The sequence below is a fragment of the Pseudorasbora parva genome, chromosome 19 (assembly GCF_024679245.1).
Source record: "Pseudorasbora parva isolate DD20220531a chromosome 19, ASM2467924v1, whole genome shotgun sequence".
In the NCBI taxonomy this organism is placed as follows: Eukaryota; Metazoa; Chordata; class Actinopteri; order Cypriniformes; family Gobionidae; genus Pseudorasbora; species Pseudorasbora parva.
In genome coordinates, this window is record NC_090190.1 from 14,981,428 (window position 1) to 15,001,499 (window position 20,072).

The 20,072-nt window shown below is 37.3% G+C and overlaps 1 long non-coding RNA gene across 5 annotated transcripts in view; it reads left to right on the forward strand.

Annotated features, from left to right (window-relative positions):
• The window catches only part of LOC137047824 (uncharacterized), a 201,311-nt gene that overhangs the window by 54,672 nt on the left and 126,567 nt on the right, over window positions 1–20,072 (forward strand). For 4 of the 5 annotated variants that reach the window (XR_010899257.1, XR_010899260.1, XR_010899258.1 and 1 more), the window contains exon 3: window positions 14,203–14,350. This is a non-coding gene — a long non-coding RNA (uncharacterized lncRNA). Of the gene's footprint in view, window positions 1–14,202; window positions 14,351–15,633; window positions 16,712–20,072 lie in introns of those variants that run through there. The other variant, XR_010899262.1, reaches the window with a different exon arrangement.

Consider the following 20,072-nt stretch of genomic DNA (forward strand, 5'->3'; position numbering starts at 1 on the left):
AGCAACTTTCTGCAGAGTCAATAGCTACAGACCTCCAAACTTCATGTCAATGGAGACATGGTCTCTTGAGTGACGAATCACACTTCTGTGTCTGGTAATCCGATGGACAAATCTGGGTTTGGTGGTTGCCTGGAGAACAGTACTTGCCTGACTGCATTGTGCCAAGTGTAAAGTTTGATGGAGCAGGTTATGGTGTTGGGTTGTTTTTCAGGGGTCGGGCTTGGTCCCTTTAGTTCCAGTGTCTTGGTATGCTTCAGCATGCCACGACATTTTGGACAATTTCATTCTCCCAACTTTCTGGGAACAGTTTGGGGATGGCCCCTTCTTGATCCAACGTGACTGCACACCAAGCAAGGTCTATGACATGGATGCGTGACTTTGGTTTTGAGGAACTTGACTGGCGTGCACAGAATCCTGACTCCAACCCGGTTGAACACCTTTGGGATGAATTTAAGTGAGGACTGCGAACCAGGCCTTCTTGTCCAGCATCAGTGCCTGACCTCACAAATGCGCTTCAAGAAGATCTTCTAGAAATGCTCATTAACACACTCCAACTCTACTGGGAAGGCTTTCCACAAGGTTTAGGAGGTATTATAGCTGCAAAGGGTGGGCCAACTCCATATTATTTCTAATTCTTGTGCATATAAAGGCAGGTATCCCAAAACTTTTGGCAACATAGTGTATTTATTTTAATTAGTGGTTCCCAGTTCCTATAAAATTGGAGATAACCAAAAAAAAAATCTTGGTTCAATAAGAGAGCATTGAGTGATTCTGAATTGTTAAAGGGTTACTTCAGCGAATAGCACATTTTCTGTACTATGTACTTTTTTATTTTATGTGTGCTTGTTACTTTTCCATTCAGGTTGGTGGCTAATGGTTTTCCAAAGTTACTAGCCAGTTACCAATTAGCATTTTCACTGGCCACAATTTTCACATAGAAACCTTGGGGAAAAAGTGGCAAATTGGCAGCTGGTAATTAGGCTGCTGTCACTTTAAGACCTGATGCACAGGTCCGTTATACAGTTGCAAATGCGTTTTCCATCTCGGCTGTTTACATTCACTCAACATACACAGTAAACTGACTGTGTTAATGTGATTTGGTATGTGTGAATGTGTATTTAACAAAAATAACTCAATTTATTACTGAGAGCAGCTTTGGGTGTGACCACAAAATCTGCAGGAATTAGTAAAATTATGCTCAATACATATAATCCCACGCCAAAATTCAAGCCCTTTAACACTAACAATATTCATCCGGAGCAGATTAAACGAGTGAATGAAGGGAGGCAGGTTTGTGTGTCAGCTCCCTGTCTGAGCGAGAGTGCGCAGCTGGTATCGTGTATCTATTCTGCAGAAAACGAGAAGCCTGTTGGAAGCGTTACAGATATTTCAGTATCGATAATGTCAAGCCCTGCCTGTATCTCTGTATATGTAGAGACTCTGTAAATGTGTGAACAAATGAAAAAATGTATTTAAGGAAAAACAACCTCGCCATTTCAGAAAATAGTACGAGAAAATTGATCCGTAGCTTATAAACAAGACATTAAAACAATCTGCAACCTCGATACCCAGTGTGTGAGGATATTGGCTTGAGCTGAAGGTCATTGCATGGCAACAGAACATTTCCAAACAGTCCATTTATTATGATTGTACATTTCAGTCTTGGAAACACAGACACACATCGAAAATGTGTTTGCGTAACCCTTCGCTAGACCTGAATTGCTTTTTCACCTCATTGAACATTACCCTGAATTCTGATGCAATACCCGTGGCTTTCGGCTTTTTTCTGTCTCCTCCTTTCATGCAAACACACACACATATGCACATCAGTTAGAATGATGTTCTTTATCTCTTTCCCTGGCTCTGTTTTTTGCTTACACAGTCTCTCCTGTGCTCTGTTTCTGCCTCGCAGACACGCAGCCAAAAATTGTGAAGCAGTCTAGCACAGGCTTCTCCCAATCAGACACTCACTGGTACCTCCAGACACTGTTTTAACAGCTCCCTGGCGCCCTCCCTGCACACAGCTGTGCCGGTGACCCAGTAAACTCGCAAATGAACCAGCGCTCGTGCCATCTCATTGGCTGGATCAGAGACGCATGACAAGCAGAGGAACACGACCTAGCCTCTCCATCTCTGTCAGCTTTTCTTTAATCCCATTCCAAAAAAATCCTCCTTATTTTCCCGCGCTATACCCACAACAGATCCTTTTCCATCACATGAGGTCACGTCCCCTAATAATATCCTTTTGACTAGATGTGGCAATTTCCTCTAAATCTGTCAAATGAAACGACACAAGACCGATTAGTTCTCTCAGTTCTCATACGCTTTCCACTTCCATTTTCCCAGTGGCTCTCTCTGCTTTCTGAAGTTCTATTCCTTCCCGCCGTGCTTTCACTGTAAATTGCCATTGTTTTTATTTATATACAAATCGTGGGAGAGCGGAGTGCTGGGAGTCTGTCTCTCTCGCTCTGTTTTGACCAGTCCCATGAGTAGTGGACGCAGTATGGAGGTCTTATTAGCTGGAAAGAGTTGCAGAAGAGTCCTCATGACCTCATGTCGGTCTCTCCTGCTCTAACAAGCTTTGCAATTACATGAACACAATATTTGGTATATGATATTACACAATACAATAATTATAGCATGTTAGACTATATGTTAGACTATATTTGCATGGAGGCCTAGTATTTATATAAAGGCCAAAAGTTGAGCCTTGAAAAGTTGATGTGTGATGGATGGAGGGGATGGATGGATGGATGGATGGATGGATGGTGTGTGTTAGGATAGATTGTGTTTGTGTGGATGGAGTATGTGCGTGCGCGTGGATGGATTTTGTATGGATAGGTGGATGGTGTGTGAGTGTGTGGATGGATAGTGTATGGATGGATGGTGTGTATGGATGAATATTATGGATGGATGGATGGGTTGTGGATAGTATGATGGATGATGTATAGTTTGTATGGATGAATGGTGTGTTTGGTTATGTGGATGGATGATTGGTGGTGTATATGGATGGTGTGTGGATGGATGGACAGATGGAGACACACACACACACACACACACACACACGCACTACTGTTCAAACAGGTTTTTTTTTTGAAAGAGGTCTCTTATGCTCACCAAGGCTTCATGAATTCGATTTAAATACAGTAAAACCATGCAGTAGTATTTTGAAATATTATTACATTTTAAAATAACGGTTTTCTATTTTAATTTATTCCTGTAATTTATTCCATATGAATTTTCAGCATCAATGATTCAGTCTTCAGTGTCACATGATCCTTCAGAAATCCTTCTCATATGCTGATTTGGTGCTCAAGAAACATTTCTTATTTTTGTATAATAAGTTATTGCTGTAATTCTTAATATTTTTAGGAGAAACCATAATAAAGTTTCTGCTGTCACTTTTTTAATCAATGTGTTCTTGCTAAATAAAATTATAAATTTATTCAAAATGTACAGATACATGCTGGGCCTGTTATTTGCGATGCATAAAAATATGAACAAATGAAATGTTTTAAAGGTTAATCCGATTGGGTGGCTAAATTTAGCAGAAGTTAGCAAACCATTTGTTGAAAGTAAAAAAAAAAAATGCTTATTGGAATGTTTAATTGAATTATTATTATTATTATTATTATTATTATTATTATTAATAATAATAATAATAATAATAATAATAATAATAAATTAAACCACTGTAAAATATAAAAATGAACAAAGTCAAGGAAGAGTTTGGTGAGAAATTTGAGCTCATTGATTTGAAGATACCAGAGTTGTCACTTATGAAAGACAAGATTACTAGTATACAAAGAAAGTTGTTTGTTGCATGTATATGTATATATTTATATATATAAATATGTATATATGTGTGTGTGTATATATATATATATATATATATATATATATATATATATATATATATATATATATATATATATATATATATATATATATATATATATACAGTCTTGTTCAAAATAATAGCAGTACAATCTGACTAACCAGAATAATCAAGGTTTTTAGTATATTTTTTATTGCTACGTGGCAAACAAGTTACCAGTAGGTTCAGTAGATTGTCAGAAAACAAACAAGACCCAGCATTCATGATATGCACGCTCTTAAGGCTGTGCAATTGGGCAATTAGTTGAAAGGGGTGTGTTCAAAAAAATAGCAGTGTCTACCTTTGACTGTACAAACTCAAAACTATTTTGTACAAACATTTTTTTTTTTCTGGGATTTAGCAATCCTGTGAATCACTAAACTAATATTTAATTGTATGACCACAGTTTTTTAAAACTGCTTGACATCTGTGTGGCATGGAGTCAACCAACTTGTGGCACCTCTCAGCTGTTATTCCACTCCATGATTCTTTAACAACATTCCACAATTCATTCACATTTCTTGGTTTTGCTTCAGAAACAGCATTTTTGATATCACCCCACAAGTTCTCAATTGGATTAAGGTCTGGAGATTGGGCTGGCCACTCCATAACATTAATTTTGTTGGTTTGGAACCAAGCCTTTGCCCGTTTACTAGTGTGTTTTGGGTCATTGTCTTGTTGAAACAACCGTTTCAAGGGCATGTCCTCTTCAGCATAGGGCAACATGACCTCTTCAAGTATTTTAACATATGCAAACTGATCCATGATCCCTGGTATGCGATAAATAGGCCCAACACCATAGTAGGAGAAACATGCCCATATCATGATGCTTGCACCTCCATGCTTCACTGTCTTCACTGTGTACTGTGGCTTGAATTCAGAGTTTGGGGGTCATCTCACAAACTGCCTGTGGCCCTTGGACCCAAAAAGAACAATTTTACTCTCATCAGTCCACAAAATGTTCCTCCATTTCTCTTTAGGCCAGTTGATGTGTTCTTTGGCAAATTGTAACCTCTTCTGCACATGCCTTTTTTTTAACAGAGGGACTTTGCGGGGGATTCTTGAAAATAGATTAGCTTCACACAGACGTCTTCTAACTGTCACAGTACTTACAGGTAACTCCAGACTGTCTTTGATCATCCTGGAGGTGATCATTGGCTGAGCCTTTGCCATTCTGGTTATTCTTCTATCCATTTTGATGGTTGTCTTCCGTTTTCTTCCACGTCTCTCTGGTTTTGCTCTCCATTTTAAGGCATTGGAGATCATTTTAGCTGAACAGCCTATCATTTTTTGCACCTCTTGATAGGTTTTCCCCTCTCTAATCAACTTTTTAATCAAAGTACGCTGTTCTTCTGAACAATGTCTTGAACGACCCATTTTCCTCAGCTTTCAAATGCATGTTCAACAAGTGTTGGCTTCATCCTTAAATAGGGGCCACCTGATTCACACCTGTTTCTTCACAAAATTGATGACCTCAGTGATTGAATGCCACACTGCTATTTTTTTGAACACACCCCTTTCAACTAATTGCCCAATTGCACAGCCTTAAGAGCGTGCATATCATGAATGCTGGGTCTCATTTGTTTTCTGAGAATCTACTGAACCTACTGGTAACTTGTTTGCCACGTAGCAATAAAAAAAATACGAAAAACCTTGATTATTCTGGTTAGTCACATTGTACTGCTATTATTTTGAACAAGACTGTATATATATATATATATATATATATATATATATATATATATATATATATATATACCTGTTGTCAGAGAGAAACAATATGGGTGGGTTAGCTTAAGCCTTTTTCAGAGATCCAAATGCAACAACAACTGCTCCTGCGCTCCCTCAGGTCCTGCTCCTCTGGAGAGGTCAAGATAGACTGTTCTATTTTCATCAGCTTGATGTTCCGCAGTCAGATCTCAGAGAGACAGTGAGCACTCTTGGGAGAGTCAAGTGAAGATGTGTTTTCCTCTTAAACAACTTGGTGTTGATATGAAAATGATCGGATTCCTCTTACTTTGAAGAAAAGCAACACTAGTTCATTATTCTGGGGTATAAATATTGTTCCGTGCCAAAGCAAACTGTATTCCTGCCCTTGATATGTAAATATTTCGAATGGGGGAAAAAAACATAAAAAACAGTTTGATTGGATTACCACAAGGGAGACGTTTCAGAAATCTGTGCTTTTTCATTATGTGCTTGAATTTCCTCACTCTAAAACATAATAAGAACACTATACTTGGAAAATATACAGGCTCATATTAAAGTTAGATTAGATCACTGAAATATATAATGTGCCTTCGCGTTCGTCTTAAGAGTCACTGCCTTTTTGGCGACAATAGTCGACTGCAAACTCAGTCATCATTTCCTGACGGCTGGTATTGGACAGGAAGTCTTTTTCCATTGACTGAGGTCTCACTGCTTTCCTTTGACGGCCATTTAAAGATAAATGAGAGGGGAAAGGATTGACACCCCTCATCCTTCCTTCTTGATGGTGACATCATCACTCACTCACTCACTCACACGCTGTCACAGGCCCGTGGGTTATTCGCACACGCTCCTCTCCCGCTCCCTGCGCGCGGTGACACATGCTCTTCGAGCGTTGGTGTTGCATTTACCCATTGAGAGATCGCACCTATCTGTCCATCTCCTTAACTGTGAATGATGGCGATCTAATAATAGAGGCCGTCTGCATGGAAAGAAATGATATTTCTCTATTCTATGATTCTCTGGTAAGGATGTAAGCCACAGGTCTGGTAGCACTTGTCTCTTTTTCTCACCCAATGTTCTGCTGGCCGAAAACGTCTATGAAGGAAATGGAAATAGTCACACTTACTGATTAATTTATGACTTCTAAGTGTGGGTCAAATGAGATGAGGCATTTTCACACACTAACGCCGAATAAACCTGAGAGTTGTTCGTGCAAGACTGTGATGAGATTTTTTTCACCTTTTCACCGCTCTTGTGATTTTATTAACGCAGGGTATCTAAACTCGTCTGAAAAGACCGGATTAAGCTCGCGGGCATTTGCATGCTGTTAGGGAAACTGCGCCCAAAAACGCAGTCTATTCTAAGATGACCCGATTTCTGAAATTAAAATTAGAGAAACAGATGTTTCTAGTTTCGCAGTCAATATATCACCGTAATTACATATTTTATTATGACTTGTGTAATTTGACCATTTTGAAATCAGTAGCCTACTGTATTGGGCTTGTGTCCACCTCGAAGTGAAAATGATAAAAAAGGTCAAGATTATAATATTTAAAATATGAAAGTCACATTGAGAAAACGTTAAAATGTAAATCATTCATTCATTTATTCATTCATCCCTCCCTTCATTCATCCATTCCTCCCTTCATGCATCCCTCTCTTCATTCATTCTTTCATTCATCCATCCATTCACTCGCTCATTCATTCCTCCATCCATCCATCCATCCATCCATCCATCCATCCATCCATCCATCCATCCATCCATCCATCCATCCATCCATCCATCCATTCATTCATTCCTCACTTCATTCATTCATTCAAATAAACCTCAATTAATTCATTCATCCCTCCCTCCCTCCCTCCTTCTCTTCATTCATTCATTCATTCATTCATTCATCAATCCCTGCCTTCATTCATTGCTCCCTTCATTCTTTCTTTCTTTCTTTCTTTCTTTCTTTCTTTCTTTCTTTCTTTCTTTCTTTCTTTCTTTCTTTCTTTCTTTCTTTCTTTCTTTCTTTCTTTCTTTCTTTCTTTCTTTCTTTCTTTCTTTCTTTCTTTCTTTCTTTCTTTAATCAATTATCCCTCACTATGTTCATTCATTCATCCCTCCCTCCCTTCATTCATTAATTTATTCATTCACCCCTACCTCCCTCCCTACCTACCTCCCTTCATTCATTCATCCCTCCCTCCATTCATTCATTCATCCCTCACTTTGATCATTCATTCATCCCTCCCTCCATCTCTCCCGTCTTTCATTCATTCATTCATTCATTCATTCATTCATTCATCGCTTTGTTCGTTTGATCGTTCATTCACTTCTCCCTCCCTTCATTCATTCATTTATTCATCCATCCCTCACTTTGTTTATTTGTTAGTTCGTTCATTTGTCTGTTCGTACATTCGTTCACTTAATTTCTCCCTCCCTTCATTCATTCATCCCTCACTTTAAGTCATTCACTCCTTCCTTCCTTCCTTCCTTCCTTCCTTCCTTCCTTCCTTCCTTCCTTCCTTCCTTCCTTCCTTCCTTCCTTCCTTCCTTCCTTCCTTCCTTCCTTCCTTCCTTCATTCCTTCCTTCATTCCTTCATTCCTTCATTCATTCATTCCTTCATTCATTCATTCATTCATTCATTCCTTCATTCATTTATTCATTTATTCATTCATTCATTCATTCGTCCCTTTGTCCATATTTTATTCCTGTGATTTATGTCTTCAGTGTCACATGAAACTTCAGAAATCATTCTAATATTATGATTTGCTGCATAACAAAACATATTTTTACGATCACTATTGAAAACGAATAGTTAATATTCTATTCATATATAGTTCAAAAGAACAGTTTGTTTTCAATATTAATCTTATGTAACATAAGCGTATTTTTCTTTCACTTTTGAAAAAGTGTATGCATCCTTGCTGAATACAATACATTTCTGTAAAAAACAAAAAAAACATCAAAAAAAACAACACTATATATACCGGTAATATAAAATATAATGATTAAACATTAAATCATTATTAAATAAAACAGCTAATAGGTGTAAAAAAGTCCTTTGTACAGTGATAAATTATTCAGCTGGCAACTTTTACACACACACACACACACACACACACACACACACACACACACACACACACACACACACACACACACACACACACACACACACACACACACACACACACACACTTTATAAAACCTCTAACATCTCTGTGGTAGGCCATCAGCAAGCAACCGAACAAAAACATGAATGCTAAACATCCATCATAGTTTCTTTTGAACTGTATTTTTGAGACTAAAGACTGGAGCCTAAATCCTTCCTGAGCTGAGAGGCTGTAAACGCTACCACAAGCTCTCTGTAGAGTCACGGCACTGAAGCCAAGACGAACCTCCTCATACACACATTAACTCAGCTCTCTCACTGATCTCCGACACCGCAAAATACAGTCAGTCATCAGTAAGTGCACAGCGCGCCCCTTCCAATTACCACAGCGGTGACATCATGAGCACATGTGCTCTGCAGCCCAAAGCTGAGTCTGAATTAAAGTTTGGCGCTACAAAACTGGATGCGTCACACAAATACAGAGTGTAAGGAAATTTGTGGCATCTCTGGGTGCCGAGATAGTCACTCATTTCCCTTCAGTCTCACATTAGTTGAGTCCAGTATGAGGTAAGGCACAATAAACTGCCATGACTCTTATGGAATTGGCCTTTATTGCTCTCTAGATTAGTAACAAATCCATAAAACCTTACGAGCCAGTTGTGTGACTATACACATCTATTGTCAGATAATCACTACTTTTTTATTGCGCAGAGGTCGCCCTTTTTTACTTTTAGAATCTTAATTGAGTTCTTGCATCAGTTTTGTATCAGATGCTTCTAAAACTCTTTAGGAACAATAAGAATAAATCGGACAATTGTTGGCAGACAGGAATAAAGAGCTATGAAATTAATTTGGATTGCATAACTCTGATAATCTGGTCTTTGAAGAATTGAATGAGAAATGGGTTCGTTGAGTTCATTTTGAAATCTTTTTTGAAGTCTGAGCACAGTGTGTGACATTGTTGAGATCTCTTCTGAAGCTCTAGAAGAGACTTATGTGAAATTACTGGGGATATTATCTGAGACACAGGGGGCTTAAAGGAATAATTGACCCAAAAATGAATATCCTGTCACAATTTGCTCAACTCCTTGTTGTTTGAACCATGCATTACTTTTCTTTTGCTTTGGTAAAAGGAGATTTTTTTTTTCTTCTAAAAAATGATGTTTATTAGCCTGACAAGCCAGATCAAGATGTTTGGTCTGGGAACTCACCATTGACAGGGCTCAATCAGAGGGGCGGGATAAACATTTGTCTTTCAAATTCCCTCTGCACACAATTGTATAGCGCTAAACCAACCTGAGCAACGTGTCATGAAGCGGCGCTAATTAATAGATTAAACTCTCGCTGTATCCGGTCGGCAAAAGTCAGAACACATCGTCCCTTCTTAAAGAGGTCATATAATGGCATTGTTGTATTGTAAGAAAACGTGTGCATGTGTCTTTAATGCTAATGAGCTTTGCTCACCCCGCCCCTCTGTTCTGTGGGGGTTTGACACAACACAAATGGAGTGTTGTCTTGACAACAGTTGAGGGGAAAGAATGGCGAAGGGAGTCTCTGAGGAAACATTTGCGCAACCATGTCAATTTGAACCGGAGTCAGACCCGGAACAAGATGACAGCCCCAACGAAATTTGACAATTAAGGCTCAAACAGGACGTTTCTGAATGGTTGGTTAACGTAATGTCACTTTGATCTATCTTTGTATTTACTGGCAGGGTAATTTACCGTAGTAAGATACTAATGCTATGTGTTTACAGCTTACAGCTAATGCCAATACAAACTTTTTATCGGTAAATGTAGGCTTGTCAGTGATGCGTAACGTTATCTATGCATTGTAATAACTGTTACAACACTGTTACAACTGTTCTTTTTTTTTCTTTTTTTAAGTAACAGGCACCATTATAAACCATCTACAAACGTAAGCTTAGTGTAGTGTTACCATGTTAACTAAACAGTTAACTGGAGCCATTGACTTCCATATTAGGGAAAAACATACTATGGAAGTCAATGGCTCCAGTTAACCAGTTTGGTTACTGAAATTCTTCAAAATATCTTCCATTGTGTTCAGCTGAAGAAAGACATTCATACAGTTTGAGGGTGAGTAAAGGATGACTGAATTTTCATTTTAAAGTGAACTATCCCTTTAAACTTCCTCCATCCAATCAAAGACCAGTGGATTAATACTGCCTTCGGAATTATCGTATAATTAATTTTACAGAATTTACGACCTGCCATAAACTTTGATGGTGGGGAGAACTACTGCTGTGATCAGGTATGAGTTATTCGTTTTCCCCCAAATCAGCTAGATCGTCTCATGTTGTCATTAATGTAATGCATATTTACATATAAAAGTAACAATTTGAAGTGCATTGTTTTGTTCACAGTGAAAATAGCCTACATTTGACCAAAATGACAGAATCTGCAGAAAGCGGTGCAGCTTCGTAAGTTTTTATGTGGTTGCCAGTGCATGTTAAAACTACACATCATTTTGGTTTCAATAAGATTTTCTGATAAATAGGCAAGAATAAACCTGGTGTCCTCCATGATTCCTGTTCATTCCGACCACAAAACCCTTGAATGCAACAAGTTCAATTTCCGATAACATGTGAAGGGTGCAATAATCAAGTCCCATCATACTTTTTTTCTTCCTTTTTTTTCAATAGTCGATTTGGTTTAACGTCCCAATTCAAAACAAAAGATCTGTTGCTACTTCCCTTACACGTTAAGTATTCAAAAGCAGCATTTGAAGCCATAGAGCCACCATTTCATTTTGAAGAACAATAACCGAATCCTATCAAAAGTTTTGCATATTCAATCTCATTGCTGACTTCAAGAAACAATTGACATATTTGTTGGGTTTTAGCGTTCCAGGACACACAAGTGGGCTCTCGTCTTCACCTTCTCCAGGCCTCGTCTGTCTGCATGTGTGTTCCTGCATATGCTTTCATAAACATGATCAGCTCAATGGGGTATGACTCAGTGTCGTCGTCAATAGAGCAACAAATCGGTGATGTGTGAAATCTGAACAGCACACAGTGACTATAGAAAGTCAGTCAGGCTGAAACAATGGCCCGACTGCCTTTTAGAGAGGGTTAGACAGAAGCAGTGATGTATTAACAAGGTCAATTGCCTAGATATTTGGCTTTTGAAATGTTGCAGAGAAAGCAAAGAGTGCTGTTTACTAAGGGTGTCCACCGAATGCATGGAGACAGGCAGCGTCTCTTCATGGCTATCTGAGCTAAACCGTCATCCCCTGCAGGCACGTTTGCTTCCCCATTTTGATTGCGGTTACATCCCTCTGCAGAACAGTGGCGAGAACAAAACGAGAAGTTTGTGTGTGAGTGGACAGATTGTCATCCTTCAAACTAGGATCCTGAGGGTGTTTGACATGAGCTGGAAGTGAAATGTGCGCGTTTGTGACTGTTAGATAGAAGTGGGCTGTTTAAAGCATATCCTGCGGAGAGCATGTGGGGATTTAAACACTCTGTCCTGTTTGTGGGAATGAATTCTGAAGGTGAAGTTGCCTGGGAGGCAGATTGGTTTGGCAGACTGATTGTCTGTAGAAGCTGTATTGATGGGACAAAGAACACATTAAAGGTTTCTTTCCACAACTAATCCTGACTGACAAACTACTTTTAAACCAAAAGTAAAAATCTTTAGGGTATTAGATAATGTATATAAATGGAGATTCACATATTAATAATGTTACACATCAGTGGAGATGATTTTTAATTGACCTCAGTGACTTTTTGGAGTCAGAATTCAGTCAGTGACAATTTCTGCATCATTGTTATGAGGTTGGAGTCACTGAATCATTCACTCAATGATTTGTAACATATTCATGACCACTATAGGTTTTAGAGTATTGAATTGATAGTATATTTTTTGAAAATACAAATCCACAGAGAAAGTATTGCTGTACTTGTAATTGTGATATTTCGAAGTCGTCATCTGATCGTCCACAAGACGAGTTGCGGTCTTTAAAAGACATCTAAGGTGAAAAAAGAACCTAGGGGTAATTAACACGATTACACAGAAATTTGTTCTCTGCGATGAGTTTTCATGAAAATTGTTCTCAAACCGAAGGATTGAGAACTTTGTAAGTGTATAAACAGTTTAATAAGAAGATACTTTATAAAGGCAGTACATTACACGTATACGGACAGGAGCCATCTTGGAAAACAGTCTCAACAAGTCGAGCCACGAACGCTGTGCTAAGTGATGAACTGTGACTTGGAATCTCATATGGTCCGTTGTTTCCGGAAGAAAGCACTGATGGCAAAAGAGAAAATAAATAAATAAAAATTAAACGCAACTAGCTCAGTTAGCACAGTGTTCGTGGCTTGACTCGTCGAGACTTTTTCCAATATGGCGCCTATCTGTATACGTGTAATGTACTGTGTTTATAAAGTATCTTCTTATTAAACTGTTTGTACACTTACAAAGTTCTCAATCCTTTGGTTTGCATGTAGGGACCCTCATTATGCTACCGTGTTAGTGTGAGGCTTTTTGAGCCTTGTTAGTGGTGTTAACTAGAGATTTAATTTTACTTATTCTATGCCCCATATACTAGCGTTATAAGCTAATCTGTTTTTAGAGATAAAACTCTTTACTTTCAATTTGCATTAAAACACATCCCAGAGAACGATCTACTCAGTAAACGTGTTTTTCACCGGAGTTGTCCTTTAGTGGTCCGCTTAGAAACAAATGAATAACACCAAACTCCCTCGTGGCAGAAAAACGTGTCGTGTTTACAACCGTGACTGAACGCTTACCAGGGTCAACTAAGCGTTGGATTTTCAAAAGTATGTGAGGTTCGCGGCACCATTTTTGCGATAAACTTTTACAACGGGACATTGACTTTACATTTTCACGCCCCTAAACATGATGCAGAACAAAACAAACTCTGATTGGTTGTGTTACATGTCAGTCAAACATCCTCTTGGGCGGTCCTCGACCAGTGAAAGCTGCAATAGAGTCTTAGACCTTGAATGCTATTTATCTACACTACAGTCGGTCTATACTAAAAAGGATACTGATACAATACTTAATTGTTTATGATCCAAACCCAGCTATTAAAAGTTTACACGATGTATTCAAGGAAATCAAGGTTCCTTTTGTCAAACAATGTATACCTATTGGAAACATCACATAATTATAACTTCAATGCATTTTTTTCATCAGTCATTTAGCCACATCTAGAGTCGTTGTCAGAAGGGGACAGCCAAGAATGTTGTCCAGGTCCTACTGAGCTCCTCTCTGTATAGCTCACTCATTGGCCCCGGGAGAAAGGGAGAACATCCATAAAAATGTTGTCTTGGGTCCCGTGATTTTTAGTGACGACTCTGGCAGCATTTCTGCTGCCTGCACTTTTGATTCTCTTCTGCACAAATGCTCTTTGAAATCCACTTGAAACAAACATCTCTCTGTCCTTCCCCTTCAAACTCTCTCATGGCTTTCCATAAGGTGTTGACTTCTGTGAAACATCTGTGAGCAATGTGTTCTTCTTAATTACAGTTGGAGTTCAGCAGCAAAGAGCATCAAGGCAGCATTACCACATCACTCACAGTTCAGCTCTCCAGCATAGCCCTGACCTCCTGACCCCCGACTTTACGTGACCTCTCTTCATACTCGGTTTAACTAGCTCAGCGTCTCGCAGTATCAGGTCAGAACCTCACCACTTCCTTTTAAACTGCTACCCTCTCACTTATACATGTTCCTGTGGATATAATTTTCATATTTATGTCCACTTTATCTCAGGTTTTTCACTCAGTAGAAGGTTTCAAACCTGTGCATGATGCATCATGGTGTATGATGTAACAGATTCATGTGAAATGAAAAAGCCACTTCTGTGTGTTTCACCAGGTCAGATTTATTGGGTGTTGAGTTTCTATCAAATGGCTTAGTCTTGTATGGCAGGTCACAGAAGAGTCACTCATTCTAATGTGAAAAGTTGGGACTCGGGTTTGGCTTTCTGTTTTATTTCCTCGTGAAATTTATACAGGCATCTGAAAACACTTTTTGCTACTTGGAATATAATGTAATGAAGGCCTTCTCCCTATTCCCTAGGTTACTAAACAGAATTACAAACAGCTGAAGCAAGCATCTATTTTCTTATTTGAAAGGGAAAAACTTGCAAATACTATTTTAGCATTAGCAAGCAGTTTTAGCAGTAGTTTTATTCTCCTGGGTCAATAACATGACACTGATTTTGTTTTTTCATCTTTTTTTAAATGGGTCTATTTTCCAATCCAAATTTATTTATAAAGTACATAATAAAACAATAGTTGACTACAGTGCGGAACAATGTACTGAAATCAAATAAAAAGAATATTCATTTATTCAACAATTATTCAGCAATTCAAAAACACAGTAATAAATGCAGCTAGTAATTTAGTTTGGCGGTATTGTCATTTTTAGTATATTTTTCACTAGTGTTATTTTTATTATTAGTTATCATTATCATTATTAATTATTTTAGTTTGTTATTTGAGTATTTAAATACAATTTTATTAATGTTAGTTGCCAAGCCAACTTTTCAAATTTTCCTCAGAAGTTAGCTTTTCATCACATAGTAATATTGTATTTTATTTCAGCAATATTTCAATTCATTTTAGTTAACATTTACAGCATTTATATGGTGTCCCATATTTATGAATTTATTAATACTTGTCATTTTCCTCAGAAGTTAGCTTTTCATCACATAGTAATATTATATTTTATTTCAGCAATATTTCAATTCATTTTAGTTAACATTTAATAGCATTATGTGGTATCCCATATGTATGAATATATTATGTAATTTTTATTGTAAAAATGTAATAAGAATAAGTTTAACTAAAATATTTATTTAAAATCTTTTAAACACACACTGTTATGCTACATGGCATTGCATTTAAACTTTTTTGTGTTTTGAAATATGAGAAATATTTTTCTTTTTCTTTATAGTGGAGACACATGATATTGACCTTCATATCGTTGAGATGCTCAAAGGAAATGGCAGTATTGTCTGTCTGTGTGAAACCACTGATGTCCGTTCGTGTGGTGCGCTAATGGAGTGGACTGTCTGGGAGAATGACCTCAGCGTTAGGCGGGATTAGGCGGAGTGTGGCATGGTGATTAAGAGATCTTCCTTTAATTGTATTAGTCTGTCAACAGATGTTCCACTCATTATACAAGGAGGACTGGGAGCGCAGCTTAGTCGCTGCTGTTAAGGCTGCTTTATCTACTCCTGAGCAGGAACATTAGCGCTAATAGAGTTGGAATACTGGATGGTTGGTAGTCCTTGCACCAATTAATACATGGTTGCGTGATGATTTTTTTTTTCTTCTCCATTTTAGCTGTGATAATCATCAGCCTCGTTGGGCTCTGATTGGGATTTTGGAAAGTAGGCCACAATTTAAAAAAAGGTTAAAAATTCACAAATCCACAATCTTTTGAGTGTCCAGAGTGGCTCCTTTGACAAATCCCTTTATCTGCTTTAGAGCACTATGGAATCCAAATAAGCTGAAATGACACAGGAGTAAAACCGTACAGTACGTATTCAGACAAACATCCCTACGCCGTTCCTCATTCTCAATTCCCTGTTCCTCCTCTTCGGCACGTCAGGCAGAGGATGTGGAGAGGAGAGAGGGGTGAGGAATGCGAGAGAGAGGAGGAGTGGGAACGAGGGGGCGGTTTGAGCTTCATCAGAAGTTGAGCTGGAAGAGGAAGCCGCCAATGTGGGGAAATAAACAGTCTGAAGTGGCTTAACCAGGTTTGCTAATCTGAAAATCCCCTTTGTTTAGTGGGATGCATGCTGTTAGGCGTTTAATTGGTCTGTATTAAGCTCTCCAGTCATGTTTTCCATGAGAGAGGCTGTCATGTTTAACTGCATAAATGTTTCGCCAATCATTATTACATATGCGGGTCTTTAGCGACCCCGATCTATGTCTAATAGGATGGATCTCTATGTATCGTGAAAATATAAAACTCCTAATATTAGCGTATCAATTACAAAAGAATAAAATAAAGCATATTTTGTTAACTTTTGGTGTTTGGACATGTTCAGTTTGAGCAGATGTTTTATAGCGTCATCTCTGTCCTCGTCAGAGCTCATTTCCCGGTACATTCAGCATCTGAATCATATTCAGCATCTCAAGCATATTCTCAAAAATCATCAATTTCAATTTTTTTGATCGCTGAAAGCTTCATCACCAAATCCACCATCAAGTGACAGTGACACATCAAGTGACTTCAAGTTTTGCTGATGATACTTCCTATTCTTTTGTTTTCTGTCTGCACAGAATAAAGATGAATTGCACATATAGTCATCAAAAATTAGATTATTGTTATGCAGAAATAATATACTTGCAATTACACACCTTGGGTCGTTAGTGACCCAATAAAATAAAAATAAAAAAATGAATGGGAAAACATTTATTTATTTATTTATTTATTTATTTATTTATTTATTTATTTATTTATTTATTTATTTATTTATTTATTTATTTTAGTTTTTAATTTTTTAATTTATTTATTCTTATGTTGTTTATTATGAATGTATTAAGGAATACTAAGAAGGCTTGATGTCTAACTTTTTGACTTTGTTTTTGTTGATGTCACTATAGACCCGAGGTATGCGTTTAAGGGTTAAAATAAGGTTTGTTGGAGGTTTGAAAAAAAAAAAAAAAAAAGTTAAAATTAGTTGAGATGTTTGTTGTGCCACCGCTTTGAAGAAGCTAAATTTTAGGTGGGTCAGGTAGACAAATTTAGCTTTAGTACTTTCAGCAGTCTTTCTTTAAAGGGAAATCACTTAAATTTAACTTCTCACAGAGGGTTTCTAATGAGGTGATCATGCTGTTTAACATGCTAACAGTAACTGAAGGATCATGAGCATGCTAAAAATGTTGGATCTCCGTTGTCTTACCACTTCAGTAAATTGATAAATGACTAAAGCAAAAGACAAACCCTGTGTCTAAATATACATACTTCCATGCTATATAGTAGGCAAAACAAAATAATTCACAATATTCATACAACAGTATGTGAAAAGTAAGCAGATGACCTACTATGTCTGGCAAGATTTTGAAGTGCGCATCTGGTTGACAATTTACTATCCCATGAGGCCACAGGAGAGGCGTTATGAATGGCAGTGAAGTGTTGCAATAGTTCACATGACAATGACAATATGGAGAATATTGAATGAAGAATATAAATTGCATTCATACTACACACACACACTATATAGAACATATTTTTTAACAGTTGAGAAGTACTTATTGAATTTACAATCTATTTTTAACACCATATTAATATAACATTATTGTTAAAAATACTTAAAGTGTAAAAATAATTTATAAAGTTGCACTTTTATAGGATTTCCTTAAAGTTCCCCCAGAAAAGAAAATTATCATTTACTCACTGTCATGTCATTCTTTTTTGGGTGAACTATCCCTTTATTACTGACTAGCCAATTTAGAATATTTGACTTTTTTTTTTTCACGTTAGACTTCAGTTTGTGAAGACAATTCCTATGGGTGTGCGGAAAGCATATTAGCATGCTAAAAATTACTAATAATTGACAATAGATACTTGACATTTATATGAAGTTGCAGGAAAACAAATGTCTGCGCATCTGGTCTAAGTGGGATTTTTGTCTTTCCTGTATTTATTGTGGTTTGTTTTATTATGTATTTCCATCTTTTATCTCTCAAAGCCTTCAGCGTGGGAACCACATATAACTGATGGCCGAGTGTGGAGGATAGCCGTGTTCTGGTTCTGAATGATACCTTTGGGCTAAAGCGGGAAACTGTGGACATATCTCTCCATCTGCTTCCCTGTGACATCAAAGGAAAAGCCTTGGATTTTGCGGCCTATATATAAAACCTGCAGGAAGACATGTGTTATTCTGGCTCTCTTCCTGTAACCTAAGGCTGATCTTGGGCACTCTTTTTCTCATTCTCTCTCACTTTTTGCGCTTTATTCTCTCTGTCCTCTGGTGAAGTGGACCATCTAAAGACTATAAATGCAGACTTTTTTTATGGCCCTGTGGACCTTTCATGGTATTTTAGTCTTGGGATGGTCCTGTGGACTTTTACAGGACATCTGGAGGTTAAAAGGACAGTTCACCTAAAAATGAAAACACTGTCATCATTTAGTCACCCTTATGAAAGAAATGAAAATATGGGTTTGGAACAGCATGGGTAAATAATGACACAATTCTCATTTTTAGCTGAAATATTTGAATTCAACCTCATCAAACAGAATTTCTAGAAATATTGCAGTTTCTAAATTAACTTCTGCTTCCTCCCACACAGGACCACAATGTTAATTAGACCTCAGTGTTTGCCATTCTTTAGCGGTATATGAAATCACTTGTTTGCTAATGACCAGGACAAATAGAGGAATATCTCTGACAGGGTGTTAAAGAGAAACCGCGTTTTGTGTTTGTGAGAGCACAGGTGATAGATCATCGTGTGTGTGACACTACTAGAACGTAATTTAGTTGGTTCCAATTAGCTTAGCATGCCATGCTCTACTGACTAAAGACGATCTGCTGCTTTATTGACAGCATGGCCTTTGCTTTTATCAGTGTTTGTGTGAGCTATTTGGAGATATAGATTGGAGCTCACTAGAATGTGGCTCCTAGTGATGCGTTAAAAATCTAATGGGAAGGTTATCACAATAAGCTCTGCTAATGGCTACACTTTTAATTTCATGTTCTACAGATTTCAAAACTTAAAATGATTAAATTAGTTATAATTACTGTATTATTAAAAAATAATACAGTAATACCTGTAATAAGTTATATTATGTGTCTTTTCCACAGCTTCATAAGAGATCTCATTGTTTCATATTGTGTTTAGATACACTATGCCAATCAAAGATCAGAAATGTCAATATTATGCGAATGTATGACATTTTTCCATGATTGAATGAATTGAGTTATGAGGTCCATATTAATCTTTCTTTAGCTCTGTATTTTTATTGTATTTTATTTATCTTTTTTTTTTTTTTTTTTTTTTTTTTTTTTTTTTTTTTTAGGTTGTTTTTTTTTGTTAGTTTTTTTTGAAGAAAAATCGTAGATCCTATAAAAGTGCACGTTTTTAGAAGACCTCCTAGGCCGTTGCTCTGATTTTCAGGAAAATTGAACCAGATCATCTTCAGAACATGCTGACAAAAAGTTATGGAATTCAAGTCGATTTGTGAAAACATTCTAGAATAACACTCAAAGAAATTCAACGAAGTGCACATATTACTAGTGGTGGTATTTATGACTTTTCAGCAATTTTATCTTAAATCGTCTTAACTCTTTCCCTGCCAAACACGGAATTTTCCGTTGTTTGTGAGAAAACGTATCCAGTCCAAAAACAGAATTTTTTCCAGGTTTTTGTTTTTTCACTGTT